Raw genomic sequence first — 16,146 nt, 5'->3', positions numbered from 1 at the left:
GAAGGGCTGTCTTGAGCTCTGCTGCTTCCTGGTATTTCTGAGAGCCAAATTTTACCAAGGATTTGCAAAGTTAATCAAACCCAGCCGACCCTGTTTGGCCAGACCAAAGAGGAAACAAGGCACACCCATTGGTCAGATCACATCAACTCTTAAGGATCTACTGACCGATGTTTATTTGTTCATTTGATAAATATTTTCCCGACTGTCTACCCCGGGCCAGAGACTTTTCTGGAATATGAGCAGTATAGTAGGGTCATCCATATGTTGTCCACTTTTTCATTCTTTCTCTGCTTATTTGCCCAGCTCACAGAAATTAGAGAAAGGAGAGGAAAAGAAACTAAAAAAATTCAATCCATTTGTCTCCTTGCTTACAGTTTTAATGAGCAGTGTTATGGTGGAGGTTTGGAAATTGTCAAAAATTAAACCTAAGGCTTCTACCCAGGTGTTCCTTTTTTTTTTCTTTTTCTTTTTTTTTTTTTATTGGAGTTCAATTTGCCAACATATAGCATAACACCCAGTGCTCATCCTGCCAAGTGCCCCCCTCAGTGCCCATCACCCAGTCACCCCAACCCTCTACCCATCTCCCCTTCCACTACCCCTTGTTCATTTCCCAGAGTTAGGTGTCTCTCATGTTTTGTCACCTTGGCTGATATTTTCACTCATTTTATCTCCTTTCCCTTTATTCCCTTTCACTAATTTTTATATTCCCTAAATGAATGAGACCATATAATGTTTGTCCTTTTCCGATTGACTTATTTCACCCAGCATAATACCCTCCAGGTCCATCCAGGTCGAAGCAAAAGGTCCCCAGGTGTTCCTTATCTGAATTCTCCTTGCCCTCCTTCCTCATGTATAATGGGCTTATTACTATGGTGAGATGGTGAACATCAAAGTAGCATCTCACGTACTCAAGACAATGTTCCCAGGAAAGGGAATTCCCCCACGAGGGCCTCAGAGGGTCAGAAGTGGAAGGTCCCCTGGGATAATACCAAGACATGGTTGGTGCTAACAGCAGACCGAGGGACCCAGATCAAGAGGAACATGTGACCTGTTCCTGCTTCCTCCCTACCCACCCCCCTTCTGCTTCTCCTCAGGACACACAAAGCTCACCTCTTAATATTTCCAAATAATGCTGTTTTAAGAACCTGGCTGTCTGGTGCATGACAAAAGTAAAAAACCCCCGACAACAAAAATTACTATTCAAAGTAAAGTATTATTTTAGGGTGACATTATTTTTTAAACTCACATTTTTCATTTGTTATAACATGTAGCAGTTCTGTGAACACATAGATAAGAGGATACAATAGATATTTGACAGTGTAGTTCTCAGAATATTTGCATATCCAAGAGATTATTTTAGCAAGTATACTTAGACTGACCCTATTAACCATTCACAATATTTTGTCTTGAATCCAATTCACACTCTATAGACATGTCCAATTCACATTTCAGCTCTTATGCTGTTTTCCCTTTTAGACTTTATATTAGGAAATAAATCCATAACATCAAATTTCATGACAACATCTGCTCTGGCTGACATGATTGAAAGGAAATTTCACTCATGCCAGATTATTCTGTTTCTTAATTTGTTCTTTATCATAGCTGAGAAGCAAGCCTGTTTTAGCAAGTCCAATGTAGAGAATGGAAGCTCCTGGTACAGAACCCACAACCTATACCAGCCTCAGAGATGCTGAAAATTAACTATAAGCAGTCCTCTGGGGCGGAAGTGTTGATAGGATGGCAGGAGACTAATTCCCAGGCCTGAGTGGTTTTGCTTTTTGTACCCAGGCCAGCTCTGCCAAGCTAGCAAGTAGAGTACTCAATACAAAGGCAGATCCGTGTATGTAACGTGCAATGACCTTTTATGAGAAAATAATGTAATGGTCAAGAAATATTAGTCTCTGTACATTAGGGACTCGGATTTTTGTATACAAATGTTCATAGCAGGGGGATCCCTGGGTGGCGCAGCGGTTTAGCGCCTGCCTTTGGCCCAGGGCACAATCCTGGAGACCGGGAATCGAATCCCACGTCGGGCTCCCGGTGCATGGAGCCTGCTTCTCCCTCTGCCTATGTCTCTGCCTCTCTCTCTCTCTCTGTGTGTGACTATCATAAATAAATAAAAATTAAAAAACAAAACAAAACAAATGTTCATAGCAGTATTGTTCCCAATGCCTGAAAAGTAGAAACAGCCCAACTGTCCATCCACAGTTGAGTGGTTAAACAAAAGTGGTATCTCCACGCAATGGAATATTATTCAGCCCTAAAAAAGAATGGAGCTCTGGTCCACGCCGCAACACGGATGAACCTCGGAAACATGCTAAGTGAAAGAAGCCAGCCACGAAAAGGCAGATATCGTATGGTTATACTTATATGAAATATCCAAAAGAGTCAAAGCTATAAAGACAGAAAATAGATTAGGGGTTTTCAGAAGATGAGACAGGAGGGAGTGGGGAGTTAATGCTTCATGGGTATAGAGTTTCTGTTTGGAGTGATAAAAAACTATTGGAAATAGTAGTGAGAATTATCCATGCTGTAAAATGATTGATGCCACTGAACTCTACATTGAAAAATGAAATAATTGTATATATTTAAATAATGTTCATATATACATACCTATGTGTAGATATGGATATGTAGATACATGGGTGGATGATAGACACCTCCAGATAAATCCTAAAACCAGACAATCAAAATAAAAAAAAAAAACACATGAAAGCTATAAATAGGAAATTAAATAAATGGATGGTACAAAAGATAGTAAGCAGCCACCTCAGAGCTATTCAATTCAAACTGTCTCAGAGTGAAAAATATCTATAATCTTCCCCTTGCCCGGGCTTCCCCTTATGAATGTGGGTGTTTGTTTACAGCATATATTTGTGGCTGCATTTTGAGACCTCACCTCCTACACTTGGGGTGATGGCACCTGTCTTCTCTGGCTGAGTTCCCTTCTGGGCCGACGTGAGATGGGCTCCAGAAGCAAGCTTGCTCTCAAACACACTCTTGCTTTAAGGGGGAGTTGGAACACAGCATCCCTGCCTTCTCCTGCCGTGTTTCCTTGCCACCATCAGACCATTGCTCCTACTAGGAGGAATTGTTTGTTTTCACCGGTTTAAGAAACACGAAGGGATACCCATAAAAGAGTCTGTGGAATGTGGGGAGGTCTCTGAAGCTCACAGGCCATGAGAGACCTGCCCATCTCTCAACCTCCAGCTCCTACTGGTCATCATGAGAAGAAAACGCTACTTTCTGGAACCGTTATGGGAGCCCAAACCCAGCGCCAGCAGCAGGAGCAAGCAGGCAGGAGCAAAGTCTCGAAAACCCTCAGGGGATGTAATCACATTCTCCAACCAGGTGCTAGGAATAGGCTTGTGGCTTCCAACCTTTTTGGCCCGGGGCCAGAGTTTCCAGGCCTCGCTCCACCCTTGGGCTCCTTCCCATCATCTTCCCAACCAGAAGCTTGTTAACTGTTTTCCTGTGCTTTTATTCAGATTTCAAGGCACCCTCTGTGTGTTAAACTTCAAAGAAAGTTTGTTCCAGTAAGTGCAGTGCTGTAGCAAGTGGAAGCGCCAAACAGCTCTGCGGAAAATGATTTTGTTAAAATGAATGGTGTTGGGACTCAGTCCCCATCCCCCCCCAACCTTGCTTTCAAATGAAATTGCATTTGTGTCTGGATTAAGTTGCCCGGTATCAATCCTGAAATTTTTAAAGATGAAAAGCAGAACAGCCACACAATATTTAAAATGTGAAATGATTACAAAATGGCACTGGGCCAATGTTTATGAATCATTGAATATGATCATAAAATCATAAAAAATAATCACCAAAAGGTAAATAAATTACCCAGCTTACTGCTTATTTTCACATAGGGTCTGACACAAAAGCTGCAGCCATGAATGATTTATACCTGTTTTAACAATAATACTCATTTTACTGAAAGATGGTCAGCACTTGGGCTGCTGTGGGCAACATGCCAGTTGTCGAAAGGTTAATGTTTCAGCAGCAATACATTAAATTATGAATAATACTGGTCCCAAAATGGAAGGTTATTAGCTCAGTATGCTTAATTAGCTCAGCTAGAACTTTGCCATCAAGTAGCAGTGCCCATTACTGCAGCCGTAGCAATGATGAGGGATGGCAGCGTTGGGACTCTAATGCCAGAAGCGGGGGCAGGTGGAGAGGTGGGGGGGGGGTACGAGGTGTGTCCTTGATTTTCACTTCACTAAGTGTAAGGCTCTGAGAAGCATCTTAGCAACTGGTTTCCAGCATTTTGAACTCTCCTGTAGCTGATCTGTGAAGACCCCCGGGGGGGGGATTATTCGGGCAGGTATGGCCCCTGGGGCCATGGACCACCACGGCCTGCACTGCATCTGCTTGCTGCTGCTTAGCTGGGACTAGAGTAGCGGAAGGCACCGTTCACAGGCCGGCCCTGCCGTCAGCACTCCCCCAACAGACACCTTCATTAAACAGCTACTACACACAGGCCCGGACCAAGGGGTTAACAAGAGCGGATGCAAGCCACGGGAGGGAGGAGACAGCCTTACACCACCACCAGGCCCCTCGGTTGGGGCCAAGGGGCTGACACGAAGGGAAGGTTGAGAATGCCAACCCGAGGCCTGGAGTTGGGGTAAGGGTTCCTGGAGAAGGTTCCTGGAAATGGCATTTCTTGAAGGAAGCTCCATTTGCTCTGATCTCTAAAGGGGGAGCAGGAATTAGCCGGGTGGGTCTCCAGGAGAAACCTCCAGGCAGGGAATATTGTGAACCGTGTTCGGGTGTCCGAAAAGGAAGAGACTAGAAAAAGATGCAGCCTCCAGGGGGGTGTTGGAAGGACGTTTGCCCGCCAGAGCCGCGGCCGTGCCCCCACCTGCCGGCCCGGTGCGTGCCCGCCTTGCCCGCCCGGCCAGGTGTTCGGCCCGACGCGCGCCCGGAGTGGCCAACACTCACCCCCGGGGCCGCCGGCGCCCCGGCCGGGCTCCCCTCCTACTATTAGTAGCTTGTTTTTCTAAGCCCTAAAATTCATTTTCTTTTCCCGCCTTGCTTCCAGAAAAATAAATAAAAGTGAACACATCACTCATTTAAGACGAGGAATGGAATTCAGGGTGCGTTTTTCTTTCTATTTTTGTGATTAGTTAGAATTTTCCTGGGAACGCCGCCAGGAGGGCATTATGGTGAGATAATGTCCTGGATTTAATCAGTGTGGCGATGGCGAGCTGCGCTCTGCGGGGAGAGGCCGAGTTAACGCATCCTCCTCTGTCCCGCCTGCTTTCAGGATGCGACGGGCCGGCCGGAGGTGCAGCCGAGACTGACAGGTGGCAGGGCTCCAGGCCTGTGTGACAGCCCACGGGTGGACAGCATGCGGCCGTGACTCACTCTGCTCACGCGGGACCCGTCAGCTCGTCAGCAACGAGAGCCCTGAACCACCCCCTGTCCCCAAGGAGCTGAGGGAGGAGGGCCCCACACCTGACCAAAGGGATCAACCTTGGCCCTGCCTCCGGTGGACCCTTCTGGAATCTTCCCCCGTGGCTTTCAGACGGCTGTTGGCCTGGACACACTCCTTGCCTTCAAACGTGCATCTCTCCCCTTTGCGTCCCAGACACAATGTGTGCAGAGGAAGCACGAGGCTTCTAGGGGAACCTGAACTCAGCAACAGGTAGGACCGGATCGGCTTCTTAGCTCTGCGTGTGCTCGGTGGTCCAGAGAGACCCAGAACCTCTGCTGGCGGTGACAGCTGGTGGCTTGCGGTCCTCGGAGTTGTTCTGCTTTCCTAGGTGGTCTGTCCGTCACGGGAGAATGAAAGAGTCCCTGGCGGGGGCAAAAGAGGAGAGGATAGCTTTGAAAGATGTCTTAGGGAGATGTCTGAAAGGAAGGAAGAAAATGAGGACCCGGGGAAAAAGGAGAACAAGTGTCACCTCGAGGAAGGGAGCACAGAGGACAGGTAAATGGATGCAGATTGACCTTTCTCTGCAATTAGCACCGGTGGCCGGGAAACCAGGAGCGCATGGGGCACACAGAGCCTTTCACATTTACTGTTGTCCTTGTTAAGTGTGGGGTCTGCGGGAGCCGTCTGTTCAGGTGAGGGCAGTGGAGAGAACAGGATGCCCCAAGCAACCCATAAATAGCAGGGTGAAGACAAAGTGTTTATTACTTAGCCTCATGAAGCCCATATAAGTGCTCTCCCAGGGTGCAAGAGAGCAAGAGCATGTGTGAGCTGGCCCGCGTGTGTCTCGGGAGTGGGAGTCCCAGAGCCGGTGTTCGCGCTTGGCTTGATTCTATGAAGGCGTCTATTTGATGGAACGTACTGGAACAGTTCATAGCCAGCCCAGCAAACCTTGTGTGGAGACAGAGCTTTCTTTTTCTCTTCCCTTTTCCTGTTTGCAGTGAGAATGAGGCCTTTCTCTTCTCGGCTCTTTGCTCTCCCCAAAGTTGTCTCACGAGGTCATTGGCAGCTGACAGGCTTCCTTTCAGTGCAAGGTTTAGATGGAAACAATGCTCTGTTTTCTGGGGGGCTGGTGAGGCTCTGGGCCTATTCCCGACCAGGCTGCCCTAAATTGAAATGGGTTATTGTTTCAGTAGGACTGTCTGTTTCTGCAGACAACTCAATCTATGTGGTGTAGGACTTTATCCTTGTGTGTGTGTGTGTGTGTGTGTGTGTGTGTACATATACACACACTTATCATCAATACTGAACAGCAGAAAGGTTTAAGATCATCATGTTTGGTTTCAAGCCTGGTTCCACCAGTTACAAGCTGTGTGTCCTTGATCAAGTTACTTCCCTCTCCTCACGATACTGTGATTGCATGATACATATTTGACAATGAGCTTAAAACCACATTTTAAAAAATAACTTCTACATCAACAGAACCACTTTTTAAGAGCAGTCAAGGATATGTGCCAACTGTTCCACTGAGTCTCCTGAATACTGAATTTATTGGTTTGCAAAGGTGAATGGAAAGTAGGGGAGATCTGTGTTGTCATGGTCTTGGGTCTTGAAAAATCTTTATTGATGTACTCAGGCTTGTCATCTGTACTAACCTTTGTCACCAGACGATAATGTTTTGAGAATTAAGAAAGACTTTCAAAAGTATACAGTGGGAGTTTCTGAATGAGACACCCTGCCCCCCAGCTCTGCAAACTCTTTCATCTGATGAGAAACAGCAAATAGATAAAAAGCAATTCACCAAAACTAAGGTTGACTATTTTTGATCATTATTCATAATAAACATAATATCAAATCCCAGAGCCCTCAGAGGAAACAGTAGGATAGAGACAAGACTTAGCAAGGCCCAGCCTCTAGGATGCAAGGATCCCTCTGGCATAGCCATCCTGGTGCTGGCTGGCGCCGCAGAAGTGTTGCCAGCACAGAACTGTGTGCCGGCCTTCCAGGAAGGTAAGTCAGTAGCTTGGCCAAGAAAGAGGGATTCCCTGGGTTTTTCCAGTAAATGCAGTAGGAATCACAGCCCCTACAGTCACTGAAGGCCATTGCCAACTCCTTTGTAGATCTCAATGAGGTGGTCTCTTCCAGGCTGGCTGGTCAATATCCTTTTTGGAAGAGCCTAATCTGCTCTCTACCTGGTTAGTGGTCCTTACTGCTTTTTAAATCTTCCTACCAACTTTCTTTCCTTCCTTCTACAAACATGTATTGAATATATCCATGTGGCAGACACTGTGCCAGGTACATAGTACTCATATACTAAAACAAATGGTCCCTGAGCTCAGTGGATAGCATGGTCAGTGAATCCATGATTTAATTGCAGTGGAGTCCTTGATATTTCTTATATTAGACCCTTTGTTCAATGATACAGTTGGTTTCATGTTGCTCCTGTTTGAGTTTTTTTGTTTTTGTTTTTGTTTTGTTTTGTTTTGTTTTTGTAAAAGATGTGCATTGATTAAAGAGATGCAAGTACATTTTGTGAAGATATAGTACTACCTTTGCCTTTGGAAGTAGGTGTATGACTATGCAGGCTCCAGAAATCTGGCCCCAGGGCTGCATCAATGTCCCTGTGCAGAAGCCCCACCCAACCCAAAGCCTTCTAGTGAGCTTTACTTTTCTGCTTCTGGCTCTCTCTGGCTACTCTCCAGCCCAGTACTCCGGCCATGAAGATTAAGTAGTATGACCTCCCTTTTCGAAACCCACATGGGACCAAAAATCTACTGTTTAGCCAACATGACCAGCACCACTGGAGTTGGAATATCAGCTTCTTGTGATGAGTTCTTATTAGCAGTTAAGTCATCTGAAACTAATGTCTCAATACCCCGATCTCCTTTGTCTATAAATTTGACCGCCTTGACCTTCAATACCTACTTTGTAATGTTTTAAACCTCATTTGATTACCTGGATTTGTGACCTCGAAATCTGCTTTGACTTGCCATACCTACCTGGTCCCTAAAGCCTTGAGTATGAAGCCTTAATCCTCATTCGCCCAACTAATACCTCCCTTCTTCTTCTCCATGCTTGGATTTGACACTAAGACAGACTTCATTTAGGTGATTCCTCTTGTACTCAAGGCTATATGTAATCTTGGAGATGGTGAGTACAGGTATATAGAATAAAAGAAATTAAAGTCCAGCTTATCTGATAAACTTTTTTGTCCCTTACAGTTTAAAACATTCCCTGATCTCTGAACCACATTAAATCTCCTAATGTATTAGAATTAGGCAACGCTATCTTTTACTACTGGAAAGAGCCCAGAATGACATGAACAAAGTAATCTTTTCCATGAAAGAAGACATATGAATGCCACTTGCTTATAGAGTCCCATGGGATTCTCGTCTGTCATCCTCCATCTTTAATTAGAGTTGTAATCTGCTCTCAAGGGGCATCTGGAGGCTTCATTAAATCTACCAGCTTCCCTATGATCTATAAAACTGGTGCTGTTTAAAATCTTGGTCAAATAAAAAAATATCAGGAAGTTGGGGGAAATGTATCTGTTATCTAGGAGCTTCAAGTAAAATGAGTCCCCTTTCATACTACAGGACTATGACTTCTCTTCAGTCAGCACCAAAACAGCACCCTTTCCAGTTGGTACATTTGCTTCATGTCCACCTCACATTCCTGAAGACTTAAGTCTCCAGTTACATCATTAGCAGCTGTAGTTGAGGGCTTTTTTATGACCATGAACATGGCTCACTGATGCTTCTTGCACGATTCTACTGAGCCTGCATTCCTTCATCTGTTGAGAAGGAGGCTGTCTTCTGAGCAGAGTTCACTAAGCCTTTCCAGTAAGCTACTCTGAAGCAAAACCTATAGCTATTAGGGGTGCTCCAGAACCTGTCTACTTCCATTCCAGCCCACTGGCTAGGTCTTCCAGCCTCATAATAGAACTGCAAAACATCTTACAGTGATTGTCACCCATCTTACTTCGCAGATCCCCAACAGGTAGCTTCATGACCCTTTGAGATGGATCAATCTTTCCATGCTTGGCACTAGAATCATAGCCCTAGACCAGGGATTCTCAATAGTGGCACTGGATATTTTAATTGAAAATTTTCATAGATATAATTACCATTGGTATTTTGAACCAGATATTTCTTTGCTGGTGAGGAAGGTTGTCGTGTGCGTTGGTGTTCAGCAGTATCCCTGGCCTCTACCCACTAGATGCCAGTGGCACCTGTTCCTCAGTTGTAACAAGTAAAAACGTCTCCAGACATTGACAAATATCCCTGGGGCAAGGAGGCAAAATCATCCCCTAGTTGAGAACCACTGCCCTGTACCTCATGCAGAACAAGTAAGTAGACCTGGAGCTATCTGGCTTTTCCAGTGGGGGAATGTTCCAGAGTATTTATGGAATCTTCTCTGGCCTACAAAACATAGGAAAGACAAAATGTGACCACAAAGAAAGTCACATGAGCCATAGGAACCACAGGACTTCGCATCATTCTTTTTTTTTTTAATTTTTTTTTTTATTTATTTATGATAGTCACAGAGAGTGAGAGAGAGAGAGAGAGAGAGGCAGAGACACAGGCAGAGGGAGAAGCAGGCTCCATGCACCGGGAGCCCGACGTGGGATTCGATCCTGGGTCTCCAGGATCACGCCCTGGGCCAAAGGCAGGCGCTAAATCGCTGCGCCACCCAGGGATCCCGCATCATTCTTTTATAGTTGTTCACTCTACTATCTTATATATCAGAGGATTATTCAAATCTGTTAGCAGTTGTGATGTAGAGGGAAGCCAGATTTCCTTGTCCAGCCATCTCATGTCCTATTGATCTGCTTTGTCTGTGTCATCACGAGGGGTCTTATTAGAATGAAGCCCATAATATGTTTGCATGTCATGCTGACTTAGGTGGCTCCACTAAGCCAAGGTTTTTCTTTTACTTTTTTTAAGATTTTTTTTTTTAAGAGAGAGAGAGCACGTGCAGGGGGAGGGGCAGAGGGAGAAAGAGAATCTTCAAGCAGACTCCTTGTTGAGAGGAAAGCCTGATGCGGGGCTCAATCTCAGGACTCTGAGATCATGACGTGAGCTGAAATCAAGAGTTGGCTGTTTCACCAACTGGGCCACCCACGTGCCCTGCCAAGATTTTTCTGAAATGCACTTTCCTGTGTCTCGTTTGGTCATTGCCACAGATTCTAGTAAAGTGGTAATGTTTTAGAAACTGTGTCATCATTTCTCAGTGTTTTCATCACACTTCATCTCAAAGAATGCCTTTATTCTAACAAGCTCATTTGAATGGGCAGTGACTAAAAGAAATAATTGGGCCTGTGGAGATCTGTCCAGGCACACCACTTCCTTCATGCCTAAGAAGCAGAGTCTCCTAGTATTCACTACAGAGTCTGCTTTCATCCTGTACAAAGAGGTAAAGTAAGTTAGTGGGAATAAAATGTAAAATTCATTCATTCATTCAAAGAAAAGTTTTCAAAGAAAAGTAGGACATTGTGCTAGTTACCACGAGATATTTGGAGACACATAAGACCCAACTTTAGAGTTCAAGAGCTCCCTTTCCAGTAGTAGAGTCAAAATGTGGGCAAGAACATTTGCAATACAATGCCTAAGTGCCATAGGCATTCAGAACAAGGTCACAGGAAAAGGTGGATTCTGCACACTACACTCCATTGCCTGGCCACAGATTCTAGAAGGCATGTGTAAATGACCCTCGAGAATACTTCATTTTCCTCTTCGATATGACAGCAGATAAGGGAAATATAGAAGACAAAGAACAGTTGGGATTTATTGAGGCATTTGGCAACATGGCAAATGACAATTTATCCATTTACCTTATGGGAAAAAGATGAAGTAGGAGTTTGGTAGAGCTGGTTGACCATCGTTGGTGTCACTGTAGAGGGAAATTCTGAATGCTGGGACATTAAAGTTTTTTATCTTAATCCATGCACAGTTTTTATAAAGTCATATGTTGCAGAATATAGAGTTCAGCAGATTTTGATAAACCAAGGCAATGAATCAAATCTAACAAGACAAAATATAATGCAAGAAAATGGGATGTCTTGTCTCGGATCCAAAAATTCATCTGTGCAAACATGGGGGTTAGGTGCAGGCTAGACAACAGATGTTTAGAGAGCAATTTTCCCCAAGATTGTGTGTGGATTAAGAATCATCTAGCATTCTTGTTTAAAATGTGAGTCCCCCCAAAAAAATAATTAAAATAAAATAAAATACAGATTCTCAGGTGTCCCCTCCACCCCCGATTGTCAGACTCCACAAATTTGAGGTGGTGCCCAAGATTCTCCATTTATCAAGGCTTCCTGGGTCTTTGTGAAATAGAAGCTTGTTAGGGACACTCTGTAAACCGCTATCTTAGAGGTTTAAATTGATAGCAAGAGGATTCAACAATTGTATTGAGCAAAGTGTAGGTAAGGAGAAGAAAGGAGGTGATAAACCCTGCTCTACTGTGCTAGGTAGAGGAGCAGATGTAGACAGTTTGTATTTAAATTTGGGACACCACCCTTTAAGAGAGTCAGACTGAGAATGAGGAGGCAAAGGACTCAGAATCAGGTCTTGTAAAGAGCAGCTGAAGGAACTAGTAGTGCCTAGCTTAGAAAGATCAGAAGAGGGCAGCCGGGTGGCTCAGCGGTTTAGCGCCGCCTTCAGCCCAGGGCGTGATCCTGGAGACTCGGGATCAAGTCCCACATCAGGCTCCCTGCATGGAACCTGCCTCTGCCTGTGTCTCTCGTGAATAAATAAAGTCTTAAAAAAAAAAAAAGATCAGAAGAAGACAGCACAGAGGAAAGATTGTGCCAGGGAATTAGACTTGCTCTGGGTGGCCTCACAAGGTGACACAGGGACCAGTGGGCAAGAGCTACAGGAAAATCACTTTGTGCTCAAAATAATGGCCATCCTTCTCCAATAGTCAGAGCAGTCCACAGGGTTGGGGGTATCCAGTCATGGGCCGGAGAACATGTTTAAATGAGTCTTTTAAGAAGTTGGCTGTAAATAGAAGGGGTTGAATGGGTGATGGAATCCGGGGAAGTTTTGTTTTATTTTGTTTTTTAGTAAGAGAGAATAGAGCATGTGTAGGTTTCCAAATATAAATGGGTTGATTAAAGAAAGATAGGAGAGTCATAAGGCAGGCATGCCATGAAGACAGGAGTAAGGAGAGAGAAATAGAAAGTGGGGGAGTGGAGAGACCTGGAAAGGTCGGGCTTTAGAGCCCAGGAAAGATTTGCAGAAGTAAAGCAGAATAAGAGAATGGAGGTAATGGGTAATGATACAAAGGCATTTAATAGTGGAGAAGAGGTTGCAGAGCAAGGCACTTCAAGGTAATGCAATGAGCAAGTTGATGAAATTGATTCCAATCATGGTTCCAAGACATAAGGGTTTTAAATCTTTTGCTGTATGTTAAGAAAGAGTGCAGTTGGTGGGAGATCGAAAAGGGATGGAGTAGCAGGTTTGGGGAATTTGTTCAGGAGCTAAAAACCATCCATGATTGGCTACTGCATTGTAGAACACTGTAGAGGATACAGTCAATTCAAGCTACTTACATCCCCAGCAGTGTTGAGCAATTTGGAGGCCAAAGTGAGAGGCAGGTAGCAGGGCTAACCTGAGCATCAGCATGGTGCACCCAAGAAAGGATACAGGAACTTAACTTTCAGGCTCACAAAGATTGGTAAAAATCAGGCTTTGTCCTGTCAAGGGCGACTTCAGGGGCTTTAAGCAAGCATCTGTCTCCATTAATCTTAGAAAGCCCAAAACTTAGAGATACCTAGAAATACCAAGAGACCCCAATTTCATTTCAATGAGTGGCCTTTGTGCTCCCATCTTGGTCTCTACAGAGTTGGGCCTGGGCTGACTTTAATGTTGTATACATGCAGTGTGGATTCTAGAAACATTGACTTTTTAATAAACTCTGAGATTTTAGGAAGTGTGCAGAACCTAAGGTAACTGTAATTTATGTTATGTTGTACATTTAACGGCTTTGACTTGTGTGAGACTGCCTTTGGTCTTGAGCCCATTCAATTCAGAAATCCATTTGGATTCTATCTAAATCCATAGTAGAGATCTGGAAACGGGCCTGTCAAAGTAGAGTTCTTAAGCTTTGACCATTTGTTACCTCATTGTTTTCGAATGATCAGCTTCAAATATGCCTTAAATACTGGTAGAAACACCTCTTTTTTTAAGTAGACTTTTTTGTAGGGCAAAGTTTTTTATAAGGGAATCTGTTATTGTTGGCTAAAATCATGGGAGAGTAACTTCATTTTTAAGAACTTGGAAAGACTGAAAAGAAGCAAGATTAATGCCTCTATTTTTAAAAAGCAAAGAGGAAGTTCGTAATGTCCTAATCTGGAACTTTACCTGGAAAAAATGATTGCCAAATCACTTCTAGAATAATCTGCAGTGAATACAGTGTTGGGAACTTATATCACTTGACAGAACAAGTCCTGTCAAACTGATTCATTTCCTTCCATGAAAAAGTAACAAGATTTTAGTAGATTGAGGGGAAATGATAAATGTAATCTATATTTTATTTAGCAAGATGCTTGAACCTGCTCCATCCAACATTTTGGTCGATAAATTCAAAAAATTGGGGCATTGGCATTAATGTCTAAGGGGCAATTGAGCTCCTATCCTGGGGTCTGGATTTGATAGCACATCCTTTTTGTAACAGGGGAAAAGTTACCTGATCTGCTTTAAGAGGAAGAAATAGAAATGATAGTAACTTACCCCAAAAGGATCCTTTATGCTCTGAAAAAATTTATCTGCTGTTTGTCATTCACGGTTTTGATTATTTAGATATGCTCAGAAGATTGGTTATGAATATATATTTTTTTATAGAATAAAATAGATGCTCGCTGCTCACAGTCATTCATATAACCCATTTGTACATCCTCCTGAAAATTCCCCAAGAACTTCCTGACAGAATCGGTTCTCAGGCCTCTCTATCACCAAAGAAGGGGGAAAAAAATAAGAGGAAACAATAACTCTGAAAGCAAGTGAGATGTGTGGAAATAAATCTGTCATAGTCTGTAATTCCAAAAGGGAAAGATACTTCTGGAAATTCTCTTCTGGCCTAGGAAAGAATCTGTTTCTAGAAATGGTGACGATATTATGTTGATGATTATTCCTTGGATTTACATATCTCCTGTGCTGTACAGAGCCCACGCACCTTGATAACTTGTGTCACTTTTAACTATTAATCTTTCCAAAGCCCTCCCTGAGGAAGTCTGGTGGTTGCTTTCATTCTTCATTTCAGTAACCATGTGCCCAGAATTAGGTATATCAGGTACCTGTGTGTGCAGAAAACTTGTCCTTGATAATATAGCTTTATCTCTGCCCCATTTCCCACTATTTCTTTCCCCCACTATCTGAAAGTAGAGCGCTCCTGTGAAAACTTTCATAAGCCAAAATGGTGTAAAGCAAAGCAGCAATTACCATTAATTTATGCAGGAAAATCTTTGAGTGTTTCCAGACCCCCAAAATAACCTCTCTTAGGCTTTTCTGTTACCTTAGGACACATCATTGCTAACGGATGCACAAAATAAATCGAGATAAAGCACAGATGCTCATAGACACAGTTCAAAGCTCTGGCAGCTGGTGCCGAGATGCTGGGAGTGGATATAGAAGGAGCTTGGTGGGGCCACTCTGACTGCTTGGGGTGTGTGTTGCCTCTCTTAACGGCTCGCTGCAAAATAAATGCTTAACGCTGTTTTTGTGTTTTGCATATATATATATATGTATATATATATGTGAAAACTGTCTTCGGATTTCTTTTGATTAGCAAAAATAGGTAATAGGTCTCTTGTCAAAGTGAAGTCGAGCAATGTGAACTTTTGAGAGGCAAGGACTGTCTGTGCTGCCCAAGTGAGCCCAGAGCCCAGTAATAGCTGGAAAGAATGTCTTGGGTTTGTGTGAGGCTATCTAGCTTATGAGGCACTTCCACAGGTGAGTGGTGTCAGGATAGTAACCATTTGTACCGTGTACTGGAACACCTGCCAGGTGGTAGGAATTATGACAGACACTCTATATTAAGCATCTTACTTGATCTTCCAACAACCCTGTAGGGTATGTATTGCTGCCTTCGTTTTACAAGGAGAAAACACGGTCCAGCATGAAGTCACTTCCTGGAGGCCCTCTGGCTCTCTTTGGTGGAGCTGGACCAGAACCCAAGTCTTTGGTGATCCTTACACTCTCTAGGTCTTAACAAAAGACTGATTTTTTCCAGGTAGTTGTGGAATTTTTTCTTCTATTTATTTACTTTCCTATATGTTTTATGTATGTATGTATGTATTTATTTATTTATTTATTTGACTTTCCTATATGTTTTAAAAACTGTTGATTTGCGTATTGTGCATCACTGCGATGTATGGCTACTTCTGGTTTGCAGGCCTTTGTGCTTGACCATGATAGGTGTCTTTCTTGGGCTACCAGCATCGCCTCTCTGACATCCTTCCCCAAGTAGTTAGGAGAATGGATCTATGCTCTAGGTGTTAGCAAAAAAACTTTATGTCCCGTGGTCATCTGCTTTGAGACAGGGGAGTATTCGGCATCTCAGTCACAGTGATGATGAAAAGTGATTGCCAATTTACGTTATGTTATTGTTTGCCATTTTATCCCAGCCCACAGGCTAAGCAGTTGAGATTGTTTCTCTTAATAAGTAATGATGAAGTAAATACTTTTTTTTTTTAAAAAGAACCATTTCTCAGGAAGCACTCAGTGAAAGTCCTAAACTTTATTCATTCATTCTGTGTTTGTTGAGCATCT

General features: G+C 43.6%; 1 long non-coding RNA gene across 5 annotated transcripts in view; it reads left to right on the top strand.

Moving 5' to 3' along the window:
- Nucleotides 1-16,146, top strand: part of LOC111096046 — a 267,063-nt gene that overhangs the window by 247,025 nt on the left and 3,892 nt on the right. For 4 of the 5 annotated variants that reach the window (XR_005360169.1, XR_005360168.1, XR_005360163.1 and 1 more), the window contains one exon: nucleotides 5,267-9,864. This is a non-coding gene — a long non-coding RNA (uncharacterized LOC111096046). Of the gene's footprint in view, nucleotides 1-5,266; nucleotides 9,865-16,146 lie in introns of those variants that run through there. The other variant, XR_005360162.1, reaches the window with a different exon arrangement.

The sequence above is a fragment of the Canis lupus genome, chromosome 5, assembly GCF_011100685.1.
Source record: "Canis lupus familiaris isolate Mischka breed German Shepherd chromosome 5, alternate assembly UU_Cfam_GSD_1.0, whole genome shotgun sequence".
In the NCBI taxonomy this organism is placed as follows: domain Eukaryota; kingdom Metazoa; phylum Chordata; class Mammalia; order Carnivora; family Canidae; genus Canis; species Canis lupus.
Note: the sequence above shows the minus strand (reverse complement) of the source record. Positions and strands in the feature narration are given on the sequence as shown.